General features: G+C 40.6%; 1 protein-coding gene across 1 annotated transcript in view; it reads left to right on the top strand.

Moving 5' to 3' along the window:
* The first annotated feature begins 13,198 nt into the window (after positions 1-13,198).
* Positions 13,199-15,833, top strand: part of LOC131592372 (synaptotagmin-1-like) — a 336,297-nt gene continuing 333,662 nt past the window's right edge. Inside the window, exon 1 of the mRNA XM_058863843.1 lies at positions 13,199-13,401. The gene's annotated coding sequence lies outside the window, so the exon portion shown is untranslated. The remainder of the gene's footprint in view (positions 13,402-15,833) is intronic.

Below are 15,833 nucleotides of genomic sequence, written 5' to 3'. Positions count from 1 at the left end.
TCATTTTAACTGAGTTTAAAAATTAATCTTTGTAATACAGCAATACTTCCACTTCAGCATATGCCAAAATACATGGCCCACTCATGCCAAATGACTTTTTGTTCCTCCTTCCTTTCTGATAATGATTTGTTATAAGTTCAACTAACATCAGTTCTTGCATATAGGTACTGTGACTAGAGTGAAGAGCATTTGAGTATCTTTAGTATTGCAGCTATTAAAAAAAAAGAAATCAAAATCCTAAAAGACTGGCTTGAAAATTAAATTTAGAAAAATACATGAATTTGGGGATTGCACTTTCTCTGTGTTATTTGACACTTGGGTGCTGGTTTCTTCAAGCTTTACTGCATAATGTTTTTAAACTAGCTGTAAATGTAAAACAAGTGAAAAAATAAATCTGAAATATTCACAGAATCCCAAAGCTCAGAGTAGAGCTGGGAAGAGTGCTCAATGCCAAGAGAAAACGAGTTCTCTGAAGCAGAATTTCAGAATTTCTTTTTCCATTTGTTGTTTTACTATGGGCAAATTACAATACCAGTTTCTACTGGTTCTGTAAAACTGTGCATTTGAAATATTACCAATTAACGAAATGTAGTATATTAATTTGGAATCAAGTTTAAGCTTCATGACTCATGTAATGTTGCATCATTCCACATAATTTGTTTACAAAACAACTTGTTTCCTACAATGATAACATGTATCTTTGGGGGAGCAATCATTATTAAACTGGTTTACAAATTTTGACTGTGAAAAGGAACACATCTGCATTCTGTAAATATATATACAATTACCTGAATTCCAGCTACTTTATGTTGATTCTGCTGGGTTTTTCCTGATTGGAAAGTGAAAGATCTGCTCTTAAAATAAGCAGATGGACTTTCAAACTACGAGCTTGAATGAATCATTGAAAAAACAAAATGGTAGAAGAGAAGACTGAAATCGTGGTGGAATCAGAAACAAGGATATGCAGAACAGACATCAGAAATTATGGATGCCAATGCAAAACAATTATGCTAAATGTGTTCTAGTGCTATAACATCACTGGCATTTTAATAACAGGAAACATCTGAGAGTTTGTTTTAAAAGCAGGATGGTATGTGGTTCTAGTCCATGTTGGAGCTACTGAGAAGTGCTGGGACAGGTTTCACACACAAAAAAAAAAGTTTTTAAAACTTTTAAAAATCTTTCCTGATTGGTATTCCTGTTACATCTGCCATGGCAGACACAGTCTGAAGAGGTCACAGCCCTGATGTGAATGTGATTTCTTAGTCAAGACCCTGGGTAATCGATGGGTTTAGGCTGACTTTCTCAAGCCCAGAAGCTTGAACAGTTTATGACCTGGAGCCCTACCTACACCCTAGAAACAGAACCAAATAAAAACTGTGTCAGGGGATCCTAGCACAGACATAGCTATAATATGGTAATCTGAATTTACAGAGTCTTCACTGTCCTCCTCCACATCCTTACCATCTTGTATTTCAAGCAGAGTTCCATTGGGAATCTGTCATTTACAGACTGGCTATTTTTCTGCAGCTAAGTAGAGACTGAGCATCAATAAAAGCACCTTGTATCCCTGTTCTTTGGAAAATTCGACACTGTAAAACTGTGGCTCTGTTTCCCACTGCACAATGACCTTTCTCTGAACGCACATCTCTGGTTTTGGGATGCAGGTTTCAAACCTGCCTTAGTTTTAACAGCAAACTGGTTCTGCCAAAGTAAGGGCCAACCTGAAACCCTGAGGTGTGAAAACAAGTGAAACCACTTTTAGAAATATATAGCTTTTTGCTGCTACCAAGCAGTGGTTTTGTGCCCATCTACATCTGAGTTTCTTTGAATTTTTCACAAAAGCAGTAAGTTTTATTTAAAGCAAATTATAATAATAAAGACTTAAAAATTCCGTTATATTTTTACTATAAGCATTGGGTTAAAGCTGAATAATGCATTAACAGGTATCTGTCAAGGGATACCAAAAATATAGAGGTAATTTGTAGAGAGAAACCTGAGATTCAGCAGCTTCTGAGTAGCCATATACTCAATATATTCAGCAGCTTCTCAGTAGCCAGGCTGACATTAAATTAGGCTGCTAGAACAGGATGTTCAAGTGAAGGGCAAGTATTCTTGGGGTCAATGCCATCAAGTGAATATATAAAGAATCAGAAGAAAATTAGGGCATTTAACTAAAAGGTTTGAATTTGAGAAGATAGGATTGTCAAAGATCAAACTAGCTTTACACTCCTAAATTAGTTCTAATTGGAGAAATGTGGGTTCTATTAAATCTGCCTCGAGACCAGCAAAATGTCCAAATGGAAAACAATAAGAACATGTCCCAAAACTGGCAGTCATCTTATGAGCAATGGATTTTTGAGGAGTTTCATAAGGGAAAATTTAGGCTAAATAACGCAATCTGTATACAGAAATCAGATATAGAAAGTCTAGTTCAAATGCAATTTAAATATTACACACAGGGTTAGTGAAGGAAAAACAGGGGAAGAACTGTAGAGAACTTGGAGTAAAATGATAAAGCTAAATACAAACAAGACATGGAAAGGAAAATAATATAAAAAAGGCAAACAAAAACCCCTGTACTCTCATAGCCATACATATCTCTCACACCAGGAAGAATAAAGGCCAGAAAATATCAGAATGACCTTCATTTAAGTCATTAAACCTACATTTAGATACCAATAGAAAATAGATGTGTTCAGTTTTGGTCGTAGGCATCCTCAGACTTCAAATTACCTGTGTTCTTCCACCAAGAGCTCCATTTTAGAAATTCTAAGTCACAAAAGTCCCATATTTCTGTTATATCTGTGGAGAGATCTTAGTACACCATTACAAACTTAACTGTATGTCAGTGCAATTTATTACATGATTCAAATCAGAATGTACTTTTGGAAACCTTCCCAAAAGTTTACATTAGTGGATTCTTACTCTTCTACCTTAGGACTATAACATTATACAATGCATTAGAGCCTAAAGGCATAGAGCAAAGAAAAGGTTTAATTACAGCTCCTGTGTGGAAGCTATAAATAAATGGCAAGGATAAAGAAGACAAGACAAGAAACCAAAAACGAAAGAAAAAAAAAATAGCGATGAGAAAAATCACCTTAGAAATGACATCCTGAGGCAGAGGATATTGATGATGAATAGTAATAATATTCAATCTCAGATAGTGCTGATGGTTCCAGCAAGAGCTGCAGAGGTTATCATTGTATTAGTCACTTTTCTATGGTTTATTAGGAGAATTTTTGTTCAGTCAACTCTCTAGCTCTGGCTCAAGTATTATGACCTGAAGGCAAAGATTACTCTGCTATACTTCCTATCATGAAAAAATGCATTAGACATATTTTTTAATTAGAAGAATAAACATACATGATTTTCTGCAGCAAAAGTATTACGGGAGGAATTGTTACTGGAACAGTATTCAAAATGTTGTTCTTACTGTGAAAGGGAAAGACTTTTGCATATTTTAAGGTTGCTTCAGGATATTCCAGCAACCCCTTGAAGTTAAAAAGAATAATATCAGAAAGAGCCTTTTTCATCTTTTTCCAGACAGTACAAACCCCAAATCCAAAACAAACTTTAAACTCACTCTCCCTGCCAAGAGAAGAGTCTCTTAATTGCTATACTAGCTTTACTACTACTACTATAGTAGCCCCACTGTTAAATTTACTATATCCTTTACTGCTATAGTATATATACCTCTAATACTATACTATTACAGCTATACTAGCTTTGCTAATTTATTTATTGTTTTACTTTATACATTATTTCTGGTTTATTTTAGAAAATACACTGATTTATTTTACTTTTATATGAATTAATTTAATTTCCAATACTGCTATACTAGCTTTACTACTTTATACTAGCTTTATTACTACTATATAGGCTTCCCTACTGCTGTAATAGAGGTAAGTACATAAGTTTTCATACAGCTCATAACATTTAATTGTAGAAAATGTAAGTACCATTCTCCCAGCTCGGTATGAATTTGTGCATGACTTCTTGGAAAGGAAGTCTCCAATGTATAACAAGAAGCCTCAAAAAGCAAGCAAGGAAGAGGTCCTGAGATATATACTCCAAGGCTGGATTATATGAATGAACATGAAAAGCTTAAGTAGAAATCTAGAGCTACATGCAGTGTTGTATACCTTATATACTTTACAAAGGTGATTCAGACTAAGTCTGTATTTGGTGCATGCTTGAGCTGTATCCACATTACTGCAGACTGCAGATTGTGTCCCAGATTGGCTTCCCCTCACTATAAAATCTTAGTGGTTATAGATAATTAGAGATCATTATTTTGCATTTATTGACCCTCAATTTCTGTTTCAAACACATGCTGTAACTGTCCCAAATACAGAGGTAGCTCTCTGCTTCCCAAAGCCCATAGAGCATTACGACAATCTAAATCTGCTCTGCAGACATCCTGCAAGTGAGTGGTCATTCATTTCCACCCTTCGACCTGAAGAAGCAGGACCAAACCTCTTAAGGAAATCCTAACCTCCTACCAGGATAGACTGGGCCATAGCTGCATCAGAGTGCAATCTGTTCTTTGCTGTCTGGAAACTTTGGGCAAATTAAATTAATTTCAGATAGTGGAAAAACATTCATCTCCAGGCCTGGAACAGCTTAAAGCAGATTTTCAGGATGACAATGAATTTCAGGACAAGAATAATTGCATTTGCCAAGTGTTTGGTATACCTCCTTGAAGCTCCAGATCTTAGAAGGACGTCATTATCCTTTCAAGCTTAGTCACTCCTGATCATTAGTTTGAGCTAGGAGAATCTACTGTCCAGATCATAAAATTGCTCACAGACCTCATGCATCTCATCCATAATGGAATGGTTTCAGATTCTCCAGGTATTATACAGCTTCCCCAACTTTTTAGAGTGATAAATGGTGTTCATGTGACCAGAAGACCACCACCCTAGTGGACACAGCTCTCTAACAGAGGGATGGTTGTGGCCCCTCACAGGTTGGTTCATGGACTCTCTGACACCAAATTTATGAAGGAGGTGAATGAATCACGAACATGAATCAGCAGTATCTTGTTGCAGAAAAAGTGGCCAACTACATTCTTGGCAGCGTCAGCAAGACCCAGGAGGTCAAGGCAAGAAATTTATCCCTTAATATTCAATACTTGTAAAACCACATCTGGTGCATTATGAGGAGGTCTTGAAGGCCACCTAAATGACTTACAACACTTATCCTTCATGGTGCTCAGAACATGACTGAACAAAGCCCTGAGGAACCTGTTCTATCAGGAACTGCTTTGAGCAAGTGGTTAGAACAGATGACCCCTAAATGTTTCTCATAACCTCAGTTACTTTATAGATACATGATACATGTTATTAGCAGCAAACCTTCATAGCTATGAAATTCAGCATGCAGAGGCATCAAAACAGAAATGGAAACAGACCCTCAAATGGATCCTCTGTCTACTAGAAATACAGTTCTTTGTAGCATGGCATTACATCCTCCTTTCTGGAGGTCCTTCCAGAAAAGTACATAGATTTCTGAGATCCTTGTGGAGGACTGTAAGCTGACATTAGACATATGATAGCATGCGTAGTGAAGAGAGACAAGACATGCCAAAAGCATCAGCTAATCTCTGTAATCATGCTCTGAGATGTCTTTTCTAGGACAGCCACTAAATGTGCTCAGCAACACATAGGCAATAAGGAAAGTCAGTGGACTATGCATCAGTGGCAAAAACTGGGAGTGTAAAAACACCACAATACTGAAATACTCCAAATAGGCTTGGTCAGAGAATTTTTCATGTCCTGATCATCATTAGAGGATTGGTGCAGTTTTTCAGGGCAGGTCTGCTGACAACAGTGTGAGGCTGCCCAGCTTCAGACACAGGTGAACCTGTTGCCACTGTGACTCCTACCATCTATCACAGGTCAGCCTTCAGAGTACAGAGTGTCACAGTAAATGAGACATTAGATTGTAATTAAGCTGGCAATTAAACTGTAAATAACTTTGGCAAATAACCTTTTTTCCTCAAAAGAAAACCATCAAGGATTTTTTAGAAGTGACTGCAGGGAAAAAAATCAAGCAAGTTCTATTTAAATAAGAGTAGAAGGGAAAGAAAACTAATACAAATCTGGAAAAAGTCAAATGTAAGCATTTTTATGGATGGAAATGGCATGATCAGTTTCCTTAAAAAAAACACCAAACTGTTAGGTCAGAGCTAATGCTTAATAATTTTCAGAGGAAAAGCCAAACTGAAGAGGAAGCTAATAAAAAACCCTTTAGCATTGAATAGGTCTTTTTAAACTTAGGATGAATGATTGATGCTCTAAAATATCCCTGAGGTTATTCTGCAGATACCTTTGTATTAATGAGGGAATAATGATGATAATACCTTTCTGTGATTATGGTGGGAAAGTGTAGGCCATAGATTCCAGCAGAAGGAAGAAAGGAAGGAATGAAGGAGTCCACTCTAAGTCCCAGAATAACTTAATCTAGGCTCTCATCTTCAGAAAGAACATTTTAATTTAGAGTTCCAACATCAAAGACCATATGAAATCACCATTTCTTTGAAAATCCACACTAAAGGACAAGGAGATATTAGCCAAAATCCTTAAAATAATTAGTACCAAACACTCCTTTGGGTTTAACTTCTCCCTAGGATCAAATTACTGATCTTAAGTTAGCAAGCTCTTAGTCCAATCTCAGTGTGGGCAAAGACTAGTTTCCAGCTATGAGAACCTTTATTATCCCCATCCTAAATTGCTTTTTTAGTCTGTTTTTATTCTTTTCTTTTTCTGTATTTATTTATTTAATCCAGGAAGCAACATTCCTTAGTGGCTACTTCTGTTCACACACAAAACAAGAATGAAAAACCAAACCAATGACTTAATGACCTTTCCATTCCTCAGCAGGAACCTCTTTATTACTGTACCTCATCATCTGTCACAATTCTGACTGCAGACTTCACCTCCATCCCTAACAGAAAAGAACCAATCCTGGTTCTTGCAGAAATGCATCTGACATCAGGCTGAAGAGGATGACTGTGACTGCTCAGACCATTTCACTGAGGACTGACAATGTTATCCCAAAATATGTTCTCAGATGAATATAGGACTCTCAGGACTGAGAAAGAAGGTAAAAGGACCGGCAAGCGAAGGGGCCAAAAGCAAAAAGCCCAGGAAGGTGATAGGGGATTCTCAATACAGATTTATGAGCAGCTAGGGAAGATGACCTTGCCCCAGACAAAGTAGGAACTACTGAGTAAAGAAGGAACTATGTCCCCAGAGTACAACTGGAGTCTCTGTTACCTTAAAACTTTGTATTTAAATTCAGCACTTGAATTAAAATTATGCATTGGTACATTAACTTCTTTAGGACTCTGAGGCAGTTTGATTTATAGAAGATAAGAGTTGTGAAAGCTGTGCTTTTAAGACATCAGGTCTAACTACAGATTTATACCTAACTGTGAGGAGAATTAGATTCAGTGGGTAGGATTTATTTTTCTTTGCCTAAAATTTTTAAAAAGCAAGAAAGGCCTTCTTTTCACTAACATATTGTAATGAATAAAAATTCAGCTTTGACCTGGATAAATATCTATCAAGGCTTGCAGAAGAGACATTACTATTGACCTTATCATCTTAACAACACAGTTGGAGAGCTCTATTTCCTTCTAATTTATACTCGCGCAATTTGAAGGCTATGGCATATGCTATAGAAAAAGCAGTAAGGCAAACAAAACAATTCTTTTAGTTTGTAAACAAAAGGGTGTTGCTGACAGACAGAATTGCCAGAGTGAATGCTAGTTTACCATATTGTATACTGGCTAAAACATTGCTATGAAGAAAGCAAAATTCAAAAATCTTTTCTACTAATTATATTAATGACACATAATTTTCAGTTCATTTATCTATGTGGTTTGGAAGCTTTTAAACTCAACAGAAGTCTAGACATCAGAATGTACAGTGATTGCATTTTTGTAAGAGAAGTAAATACATTTTTTAAACAGACAGAAATGAAATAATGATTACTGTAAAAAATAACACTGACACTTTCTTGATTTGACATTTTAAATACTAGGGTAATTTTACTTTGAATGAAATGACAATGTGAGCTAAATGAAAACAAACTCCCTTGAGAATTATTTATCATGCTACTAATATTCAGAAGTATTTTCTGAAATTTAAAATACATTAACTAGTTCTTTAGTAACTCTATCCCCTTTTTAATTTGCCTGGAATTGTTGGCCTACTCTGCATAGATAGATGGTAGAACTTACAATGTTTTATGGCTGGGCTGGCTTCCTGGGACATTTTTGCTGTATGTCTGCAGCAGGGTGAAGGTCTCATGGGAATCTCAAATTAGAGACATGAAATCTAGGAAGCCTGAAGTCTCAAGGTATTACTTCTATTTCAGTGCTATTGTCTGATACTTATTCACCCTCACTCCACTCTCAGGTTGATGTAAATATATGCATATTTTACACTTAAAAGGCAATTCATTTGAGTCTCCATACAGAGCTATGCTTAATTTGTATTGGAGACATGGAATGTGCTCTCTTATGAGCATTGTGATAATCATTCATACTGATTTGAAAAGACATTGTTTAAGTCTCAACCCTCTCTCGGAGGTAACACTGACTGCCATTACACAGATCTTCCACCTGCTTTGCAAGGTCACTCCTCAAAATTAAATTAGAAATCCCATTTTACATTCTTTTTATTACACAGCCATCCATGTGATGCATATACTAACTGTGCATTAGAAATTTTACATGGAGGAAGCCGTAAGGTAATGAGATTGATAATATCTGGGTGTTCTGGAAGCTAAGAGTTCAGTAGTTTGTAATTCTTTATAGTAGATTGTGACTGAAAAGAGAACTGGAACTTCAGTCCAGCTCATCTTATCTGAACTGAAAACATCTTTTTTCTGGAGTGCTGAGCACCTCTGTGGGGAAAACTGACTTTCTGAGTGGGGAGGGGGATTAGGGATGCAGATCTGACAACCTGAAAGAGAATCCCTGAACTAGGGGCACCATCTACAGGGGAACAGACTGACACTGGCTCAGATCAGTTCTTGCATTACATAGCTGACATCTGTGGAAAGCATATGCAAGTTGGTTTGGCTACACTTGAACACCCCCTCAGAGTACTTCTGTTTTCATTTTCATTTCTGCTGCCACAGTGTCCAGGAGCCCTGGGCACAAAGCAGGAGCTCTCAGTGTCAGCTGCTGTACAAATGCAGACTAAAAGAGACCATCTCTGGCTAAACAACTTAAAAGCAGCAGCAGATGTGTACAGATCAAACAGAAGAAAACAATGAAATCAGATGACAAACTGAGACAAACATCAGTGAGTGGACTAATGAGTTCTTTGATTTTACCCTTTGATTTTTAGCTATAATTAAAACCACAAAACCCCAACATTTATTCTCCACTGTCTCTACCCAAATGGTAATCACATACATTGAAAATCATCTTCCAAGATAATTTACTTCATATAACACTTCCATTAGTTGTGTATAGCTAAATAGTTACTCCAGTATTTATTAATTTTTCTGAAGGTTTATTCTCACTTTGGGGACATAGCTTTCACTCTCTGCTTTCATGTCTTTCATTCTAATTGCATCATCACCACTCAGTACGTATTATGTAAACTTTACTGAAACCAAGAGTGTGACAATAGAACATCAAAATGGGATTCCAAGTGTTTAATTTTCAGCTATACAGACCAGCCCTTGGATTCCTAGTCAAGTGGAAAAAACACCAAAACAATCAAGAACAGACATTTAATACGCTAAAAGAAATTTCAGAAACACATTTTTAAACTCCTACAATCAGAGCCTAATTTGAAAAGCTGTTCCATTTCCCTAAGCAAAACCCAATTCCTTTATCTTCCCACAAAGGAACATCTCTAAAAATGAAAAACTTGACGATGGAAAAGACCAAATCAAAGCACAAATAGGAGTAAATTACATGATAATGAAGAACAAAATAAAAGCACTTTTTCTCTGTAACCTTGTGCAACACAAAGGCAGTGAATCACAACAGTCACAGTTCAGTTAGTTTACAGATCTTCTTGTTAAGTAAATTAACATGCCACCAGTTCTATTTACTTATTTACCTGCCAGTGATTTGCTCTCATTATTTACCTGACTTCCCATCTTGTACATATATTTCTGACAGTTGTGATACTTGGTCACACAAAGGGTGACCTACAAAAAGAAAAAAAGTCTGAGCTCTGATTGCTGTTTTTATGTTAAGTGCTGTTGCTACTGAATTAGCCTCAGTTCAGTGACTGACATTCTATTATCTGCTCTTTATATGTCATAAAACTTGCCAGGATAGGCCCAAGAATATTGGTTTCATTGGCTTTGGCCCAGGCTTCCTCCTTCTTTATGGATCAAGCAGGAGTCTTTAATTTTCAAAATCTAGATTTTATGGCTCATATTGCTTTCTAATCTTGAGGTTGTATCTTGAGGTCACAATGTACAGAAAGTAAAAAATAAAAATGACAAACACAGAATCATATCTGGTCTTGCTTTTTATTTAAAACTTTTCCTGATGCTCCTGTACCTTTGGCTTAGTCAAAATCTGAAATAAAAACACAACATATGAAGAATATAATGGAGTCTAGTTCTTCATTTTTATGTAGTAGGATTCCTGATGGAACTTCTGAATGGCTGACTCTATTTAATATTCTCCTCTTATGCACTAGAAGATATTAAAAAAAATTAAAATGCTAAATAAAACAACAAAATAGGGTTTAGAATATAATTTCCTCTGGATTTGCACGTTTCTTCTTTTTTCTCAGAATACCTTCTTCTTCCCTAAACACAACTGTGAAAGAGTTAACAATAATAAATACAGTAATCTATGTTTCATGATTTTAGAGGCTAGCATTTGGCTAGCACTCCAAGCATTCATCAAATGGCTCCTGAGGTCTTCTAGAGCATCGTTGTCCATTCAGGATCTGTATGTCATTCCTGAAGCTTCACAGCTTGCTTTGGTATACTTATCATAATGACTGGATAGTAACTATCCATTTCCTTGAAAATGGAGTAGTGAAATAAAAATTGCAGGACTGAAAACCTCTTTCTTTATGAATGAACCTTTGAATTTTAAAGAAACTGAAGGAAGAAACTTTTGCAGCAGTTCTTTCATTGCAAACAACCAAGCTCAGAAAATAATAGGCAAAAACTCTCCCAGCCCCAACAACAGCTGGTTTGAGGTTGTTTTTTTGTTTGTTGGTTTGGTATGGACTACCACAGTCGGAGAGTGCAAAAGTGATGGTATACTCTTCAGGGCTACTGCTAGATAGCATTTCTGATCCTTACTGTCTGTACACTAAGGAAGGGCCATTGGGCTTTAGTGATGTTTCTTGCCTTTGCTCAAATACTAAGACAGCATATGATGTGTCATGCCTTGTGAATGTCAGACTCCCACAGACTTCTGGCTGTTTGGCTGTTAGGAACTCAGCATCAAGTCCTCATAATTACTAGCACTGAAATGTGTGGGTTTTTTAACTGACCAGATAAATGATCCTAGAGAAAATAATCCTTGATATCTATTGTATTGGGAGAGAGAAAACAGCAACCCTTTGAAATCAAACAGGGCAGTCTGAGCAGAGGTGACACTTCTGCATATGCAGTTTAAATTATGGTTGTTCTTCCTTTACATAGCTCAGTAAAAGCTTTACAACATAATTTCTTTTGCATTTTCTTTCCTTCTCTCCTCTCATGATCTAATGTGCCCATACAAGAAAAACTGATATTCTGACTAACAGACCTAAGAACAAATGTGATCAGAAAAACTGGAAAAGGGCTGTGAATTTCAGAGTCAAATCCCAGCATGGAAGTATGGATGGGGAATGGCAGAATACAGTTCTGTCGAAGGCACAATAAGTCACCTACGCGAAGTGCCTGGGGGCTGCGTGACTTTCTCAGTTACCTGCTGAGGATGGCATACGGGCTCGCCCCTTTGCCAGCATCTGCTATATTAAGATGTACTTCAGATAAATTTCATTCTCGTGTACTAACTGAAACCAGCTAAATGGTTGGGAAATACATTACTACTTTCTCAAGTTTTCTTAAAACAAGTGTAATCCAGCAGGATATGTACAGTAGTACATCAAACCTGGGCTACAACCTGTGTGTTCAGTACCCTGTAACCAATTAAAGGTTATGGGAAAGACTCACATAAATACCACCCTGTTATGCTTACAATATTACAGGTAAAATGTTTTTCTCCTCTTTGAGGAATATTGCTTTTATCCTCTTTGAGGGTATAAATGCAGCAGTAATATATGCTGAGGAACAAAGAACTTTAGTCTGTTGTGCTTTTAAAAGCTAAGCTTACATCTAAATCTATTTCCATTTCCCTCTGGAGCCCGAGCAACTTTTTATGTTATATTAAACATTAGACAAATAGGGTAGATCTAATTAAAAGTTCAAGAAATGTGCTTCCCTTAATTGAATTTGTTACAGTTACATTTTGCAGACCAATGTTAATCAAAGCTCCAGTTCAGAGTGGATGGATCAAGGGAATTAGCTTAACCCTTGCACGTCCTTACCTGCACACGCGATACGCTCTGCTCTCGCCTAAGCCACAGACGCCAATTGCGACTCGCCGCTCGGTCGCGACTGCCCGGCGCGGGCTGCCCGGGGCGGCGGCAGCGGGAGGGCTGCGCACCGCAGGCTCGCTAACAGTACCGCCTACGCCTGCCGGGGCTCGCCGGGGCGCCGCGACCTCCGGCCGAGGGCCACCGCCGCGCCTCGCCCGGGGCACCCGGCTCGCCCGACGCCCGTCGGGCTTGTGGCACAGCGCCTCGTGCCGCCCAGCGGCAGCCCCGCGGCGGCCCGGGGATACCAGCCTTGCCCGCCTCGCGCGGGGATACCCCCCCTTATCCTCCGCATCCTCCCCATCCTCATCCTCGCCCCCCGCGCGCCTCCGCCCGGCCCCGCCCGACGGGGCGGCCGGGGACCCGCGGCCGCGGGATGGGCGCGGCCGGCGCGGCGGCTCCACCCTCGGTGGGCGCCGAGCGATTGGCCGCGGGAGCGCGCCTCCCCGCCCCGCAGCCAATGAGGGCGGCGGGCCGGGGGTGATGGGCTGCCTCTCGCGTGAGGGATTCCTGGAGACGCTGCAGTGTGGCGGCGCTCCCGGCGCCGCGCAGCCCCCGTGCCGCCTCCGCCGCCCCGCCTGCCTCCCCTCGCCTCGCCTCGCCCTGCCCGCCGGCGGCCGCCACCGCCGCTGAAACTTAACGCCCGGCGCGCCGCCTGCCCGCCGAGCGCAGGGGGCTGGGGCAGCCTGCCTGCCGTGCCGGGGGCGGTCCGCCCGCGCCCCGCCGCGCACCGCAGCCTCGCCCCGGGAGCTGCCGCCGTGGGGAGAGGCTGAAGGACGGAGCCGGCTGCGCCCGCCCCGGTTGCCAGGTAAGGCAGCACTCCGGGGCTGTCCGCAGCCGCGCCCGGGCGGTGTCGCCGCGGGCGGGGGGAATGCTCGCTGCGCGGGCGGGGGCAGCGCACACGCTCCGGGGGCGGCTGTAACGCCGCCCGCCCGCCGGCTCTGCCCGCGCTGCCGGGGGCGGGGGCCTGCCCCAGGGGCGCTCCCGGCGGGGGTGGGGGCGTTACGGGAGGGGCGACACAGACAAAGGGGACGCCCGCGCCCCCCCTACCCCCCGCCCTCCTTGTTCCCCGCCCCCGCGGAGCTCCGCCGTCGCCCCCCGCCCCGGCTGCAGAAGAGAGGAGCCGTCCGCTCTCCATCCCTCCATCTCTCCCCGCCGCTGCCCGGAGCCGGCGCCGAGGCGGCCGCCGGGCCAACTTGTTCCTCCGGGTGTCACCTGGCCGCTGCCACCGCCGTGCCCCCGCCCTCGGCAGCGTGGTCTGTCCCGACGGTCGCCCCGGCGGAGGGCGGCGGGGCGCGGCGCTGTGCCTCCCCCCGGCTCTGGTCTTCTGGACCGCAGGACAACAGCTAATCATTTATGTATCAATTCACAAAAGCCTTTCCCACATTACTTAGAAAGGCTGTCAGGTTAATGTGTTTTCTTTCCATGCAATTTCATCTCTGACATTGTTTCCTTCATACCGAGTACCACTTGCCCTGCTTTGGTTTGGGTACCTTCTCTTCTGGTTCCTAGGCGCACACGGTACGGGTAGGGGATCAGCGCTCTGTTTAAAAGTTAATTTTGCTTATCAAACTCTACTAGGTACAGTAGTAAGAAAGTAACAAAGAATGTTAATATTTCTTTTGTTTCCAGCCTTCTGAAATAAAGATATCAAACGACTACTAGCTTCTGGTAGGCAGTATAGTAAATAAATTAAATGTAGTCATTGGAATGAGCCTTTATGGCACAATCTGTAATTCAGTCATCTCTGATAAAAGCTGCCTTTTGCTATTATTCATCAGACCCAGCTGAGTGATTTCTGTCAGATGGGAAGCGGTAGAGAGAAATCTCTAGGTAGATGTAACTGGAAAGCTTTCCAAGTACAGTCCTAAATGAGCACAGAAAAGCACTTGGCCGCAATATCAAGACAGATGTTGGCATCCAAATAAATCATTTCTTTTGATTGTCTGGGGGATGTCAAGTTTTATTTTCCTTATTTAATAGCCATTTGCGTGTGAAGAAGTAGCTCTGTCTTTATTACCTTGTAAACTCAATGCAAAATGCTGTAGTGCAATAATACTTCACTGTCTCTGAAACAATATTTTCTGTACAAAGGTCAGTAGAGTAGTTTTAGATATGCAGACATGTTGTAGACGACAAGTAGATTACTAATCTGCAGAGGTGATATTGATCCTCAGAGCTGCTGTGCAGTGTTGCCATCCATGTTGCATGTTAATCTGTTACGCGCTGTTTAAATTGCCTTGTTGTCCGAGAGAGTTACTTCATCCTAAGAAAGGGAAGATGGTACTTGTAGACCCAAGGGGAGTTTCCATTCTCTGGTGAGTTGACATCTAGAGTTACAGATGGGCAGTTCTTTCAGGAGTGTCCCTGAAAAAGGGAGGGGGGAGCTTTTGGGTACAAGGACAAGTAGGCAGTGAACTAATTTGCTTTGTGAGGATGTGAAATGACATCTCCTGCCATGCTTAAATAAACCTGCTCAGGGAAAGTGTAAGGAGATTGCGCATGTATCTAGAATAGTATTTTCTTGTCTGTCTTGGAAACAAATGACCTGATTTTATGTCTTGAGTCAGATATTTATCTTTTTTCGTTCCAAGCTCTTTGGTTTTTCGTTCTATTAGTAGTGTCTGAGGGAAATATACTTTAATGTGTTCTATTACTTGGCTTGTGGTATAGTTGCTCAAAATTTGCATGCACACAATTCATAAATTGAAACTGTATAGCTTAAAAATGTGGTGTAGGCAGCTTGAGTGAGAAGAGATAATTTCAAGAAGAACCACAGGGCATAAGATAATGACATACTGTAGGAAATAATCATACTCCTGCACTTGCAAAAGCATGAAATGTTCCAGTGTAGCCATTTCATACAAGCCAAATTTTCCTTCACATTAAGAGCGCCTAAGTGAGCCTTATTAATGTTTGATGCGAAAGATGCTAAATCCATTTTAAGGATTGATGCTGGAATTTAAAGAGGTAGCTCACAGACTAACAGAGCAGTTCTAATACTTCCTTAAAACAAATGTGAAAAATAGTCAGTTACCACATATGCCTTAGCAGAACAAGTGGGATATAGCCTCCTGTGTAACACCGATGGGCAAGAAACCCTTTAAAACCATAGATGTAGAAGAGTGTTTGATTTAACAATCTGAAATGTTCTCCTACCTTAATCATAACTTAAATCAGATGTAAGAGTTGACGAAGAAGATGCTCAGTGTTGGTTACAGTAGCGAAGGTGTGAGATAA

The sequence above is a fragment of the Poecile atricapillus genome, chromosome W, assembly GCF_030490865.1.
Source record: "Poecile atricapillus isolate bPoeAtr1 chromosome W, bPoeAtr1.hap1, whole genome shotgun sequence".
Taxonomy (NCBI): domain Eukaryota; kingdom Metazoa; phylum Chordata; class Aves; order Passeriformes; family Paridae; genus Poecile; species Poecile atricapillus.
The sequence above is the reverse complement of the archived record's forward strand: the minus strand, read 5'-3'. Positions and strand labels throughout refer to the sequence as shown.